The sequence below is a fragment of the Microtus ochrogaster genome, linkage group LG3, assembly GCF_000317375.1.
Source record: "Microtus ochrogaster isolate Prairie Vole_2 linkage group LG3, MicOch1.0, whole genome shotgun sequence".
Classification (NCBI taxonomy): domain Eukaryota; kingdom Metazoa; phylum Chordata; class Mammalia; order Rodentia; family Cricetidae; genus Microtus; species Microtus ochrogaster.
The window spans coordinates 24,414,644-24,418,803 of record NC_022029.1 but is presented as its reverse complement, the minus strand read 5'-3'; the positions used below and the strand labels follow the sequence as shown (position 1 = coordinate 24,418,803).

Genomic DNA, 4,160 nt, shown 5'->3' with positions numbered 1-4,160 from the left:
ATAACATATAAAAGGAGTTAGTACTATATTTATTACATGCACACAAACATATACATATAGACATTAGTACTGTATACATAACATAGACATAGAAGTTAGTACTATATACATCTACACATAAAGATACATACATATATAGGAGTTAGAATAATTTATATAGCATATATATAGAGAGAAGTTAGTGCCACATATATATAACACAAATATAGGGTTTAGTATTATAACTATAACACACATTGTTGTGTCTCCTTACTGTTCTCTCTCTCTCTCTCTCTCTCTCTCTCTCTCTCTCTCACACACACACACACACACACACACACACTCACTCACTCCATTCTTTACCTGTGTCTCTGGTGAAACAGGCACTTCTAACTGTTGTGGCTAATTACTGGTAGGTGTGCCTTGCTGTACCCTGTAGTAATACCTTGAGATGCTGAGTCTAACTATTCATCATGATCACCTAAGGATGTCAGACCATCTTCTGCAGGTCAGAAGGCTTCCATGCAGCAGGCTGGCTTGAAAGATGTCTCCTCAGAGCTTCTTTTACGCAGATGCCCACCTCAGCTTGGGTTCGCCTTCCCTCTTCCCAGGAGGACGATGTCAGCCACTGGAACCTTGAACTTCCTGGACATTTCTTCAGAATGGAGAAGAAACTGGCCGCTCAACCCAGACTGCAGAGGAAGGCCTGGGCGGGGGAGTGGTCTGAAAAGTTACTGAAGAGTGAGAACTCACTCAGGTGGGAAGCTGGCCTCCTGAGTGTGAGGCAGTGGAGGAGTGGAGGTGAGGGCCAGCATGGACCGCTGGCTGCTGTAAGTCTCACTGAAAACACGAGCGAGCTGCTGCGTTAGGACTCCCCAGAGCAAGCGCCCTTTCCTTAGAAACCTTTTGTTTGAAAAATAAATAGTTTCTCATTTGCTCTAAAAATATTAACATATTAAAAAGTGTGACAGAGTTATTCATTAACAATGGGGTGAAGAAATATATACACGAGATGAGCCATACAGAATTAAATGAAGTGCAAACAAAAGCACTGGCGTTCTAACATTCTGGGATGAGTATTTAATAGAGGCATTATCCAAATGATCTGTAGAAAATGTGGTTTTATTTAAAAGATAAACGGTAGCGCGTTCTTGTTCGCATTTCTGTTCGTGAGCACACTTTACTGACTCTTTATTCCACGTCCACAAAGTGATCTGCCACTTTATTTTTCTTTTAACATTCTTGGCTTGTTAAAAAAAAGTTGCCAAGCAGAAGTGTTCCCAACATTTAGTTTGCATGTGCATTTTTGAGTCCTTCATGATTATAGTCTTTGTTTCAAAATTTCTTAAAAAAAAGCAAATAACACAAAATAGCAAAGGGGTTTCATTTTTTAATTCATTCCACAGTGTCCACTTTTAATTCTTTTTTATCTCCTAATTTGAAAATGCACCATTTTTTTCAAAGCTCTGAGGGGTTTGAAGGTCATATTCTATTGCTTTATCTTTCAGGAACTCTGAGTCAGACCAGAGAAAGGCAGATCCTTCCAAGACGGTCACCATCCTGGCCCATGACCTTGGTGATGTCAGTGGAGGTCATGGCGTTCTTGGCTGCAGTTGGTGGACGATTTCTCCCTTGTCTATACCAGTTGTGTCCAGATCTTCAGAACCTGAGAACCTGTAAAACTCCCTGGCTTAGGGAGATGGACACACAGAATAGAATTAATGTCACTATAAATGCCAATTATAAAACAGCGTTTACCTGGGTTATCCAAACGACACCTGCGTGAACACAAGTATGTAGGAGGAGGGTCGCTTGTTGGTTCCCACCCTATTAGCCCCCAAATAACTACACAGATACTATATCAATTAAATCACCGCTTGGCCCATTAGCTCTAGCTTCTTATTGGCTAACTCTTACATCTTAATTTAACCCATTTCAAGTAATCTGTGCATTACCCTGTGGTCATGGTTTGCCAGCAAAGTTTCAGCACATCTATCTCCGGTGGCCCCATGGCATCTCCCTACTCTGTCCTTCCTTCTACCAGCATTCAGTCCAGCTTTCCCTGCCTAAGTTCTGCCTTGCTATAGGTCTAAAGCAGTTTTTTTATTCATTAATGGTAATCACAGCACACAGAGGGGACTCCCACATCACAAGTACCCTTAGAAAGAAGAGCAAATGAAGCCCAAGACAGAGAGAAACATGGAGGTTAAGAAGTCAGCTGTTACTGAATGTGGGAATGTGGAAGGGGGCAGCGAGCCAAGGACTATGCAGCTTCCACACGCCGTAAACAAGAGGAAATGGGTTCATCCCCAAAGTACCTAAGAGCATTCCCCTGCCATCACCTCGACCTTAGCCAAGGAAAACAACAGCAGATTTTAGATCAATGCATCTGGAGATGACGCACTGATGTCCTGTGAAGATGTTAAGGTTTTGGTAATTTCCTGTAGCAATGATAGGAGGGGACTCAGAGAAGAGAGCCCAGGTTTGAGGGCCTGTGGCTCAGCAGATGTGGGTAGCAGGGTGTGTAAACTGACCTCACCATGTCAGTTTCTTCCCCGTACCTAGCCACCTGGAATAAGGAGCTTCATTCACTGGGGATATTTGAAGCTTCTTACTTCACAGACCTGCATTTGGTTCAGCTGTATCCCAGGCACTGTTCTGTGTGCCATGAACACCCACCTCACCCGTTTGTCTCCCAGGGGTCCACATGGCTGGCACTTGGCTAAAAATAGACATTTTATAGTTCTTTGACAATTACATTCAGTGTGTTTTGATGGTCTTCAAGCCCATTCTACCAACTTTTTATCCATCACTTCCCTTCTCTTCCTACCTAATTTTATATTCTTTTTTCCTTGAACACCCAGCAAGGTGCTTTGTGCTGCCCATAGACTCTTGGTTTATGTGGCCTTCCGTGGAAGCATGACTGATTAGTCATGGGCCACAACTGCAGAGAAAGCTGACCTTCTGTCTCCCAGCAGATGTCAGTTGCCAAGAGCTGGCCAGTTAGAGGTGGGACTTTGTACCCACTTCCCCTATCCGTTCTGGGATTTGGTCTAGCTTGGTCTTGATGTCACTATTAGACCTATGGAGAGTCTATATGTGATGTACAGCCATGGGAGAGCCCCCTCTGTGTGCTGTGATTGCCATTAATGAATAAAGAAACTTGGTCTGTTGACAGGGCAGAACTTAGGTAGGCAGGGAGGACTGGACTGAATGCTGGGAGAAAGAAGGGCAGAGTCAGGGGATGCCATAAATCTGCCACCAGAGATAGACATGCTGAAACTTTGCTGGTAGCCCACGACCTCGTGGTTATATACAGATTCATAGAAATGGGTTAAATTGAGATGTAAGAGCTAGCCAATAAGAAGCTAGAGCTAGGTCAAGAAGTGATTTAATTAATAGAGTTTCTGTGTGGTTATTTCGGTTCTGAGTGGCTGTGCTGAACAAGCAGCTCCTCCTTGCAACACATCTGAAAGCTTCCATCTTGTCGTTCACACCTTTGGCTCTTATTGTCCTTTCTTGCCTCTCTCCCAAGATGATCCCTGAGCCTCTGGAGGAGGGTGTGCAATAGATGTCACAGTTAGTGTTGGGCACAGCACATCTCTTATTCTCTGCACCTTGTCTCGTTGTGGGTCTCTGTGCTAGTCAACTTCTACAACAAGCAGAAGCCTGTCTGAAAAGAAAAGAGTTAACATACAGGTACAAAAGAAAAGTTTCTAATCACAGAGGCATCTGTGCAGGGCTTTGAAAGAACTAAGTTTTTTTTTTTTTTTCTGAGACAGGGTTTCTCCGTAGCTTTTGGTTTCTGTCCTGGAACTAGCTCTTGTAGACCAGGCTGGCCTTGAACTCACAGAGATCTGCCTGCCTCTGCCTCCCAAGTGCTGGGATTAAAGGCATACGCCACCACCGCCCGGCTGAAAGAACTAATTAAACAACAATTAAATTAGCCAGTGTCCAGTGTTCCTGATGCCTAGTGGTGTCATGTGTTCTATTGGAATCACATGGCAAGAGCTGCTTGAAGACAGGATGGACTTTGTGAAATGGCATGTGTTTGTCTGCGGAGATGTTTTAGTGTGATATATGTGTGTGAGTCTGTGTGTGTGTGCACAGGTATGTGTCTGTATAAGACATCTGTGTGCACAGGTGGATGTTTACACAGACATCTGTGTGTGTGTGCACAG

At 43.7% G+C, this 4,160-nt stretch overlaps 1 pseudogene; it reads left to right on the top strand.

Annotated features, from left to right (window-relative positions):
- The first annotated feature begins 551 nt into the window (after positions 1-551).
- The window catches only part of LOC101994310, a 153,102-nt pseudogene continuing 149,493 nt past the window's right edge, over positions 552-4,160 (top strand).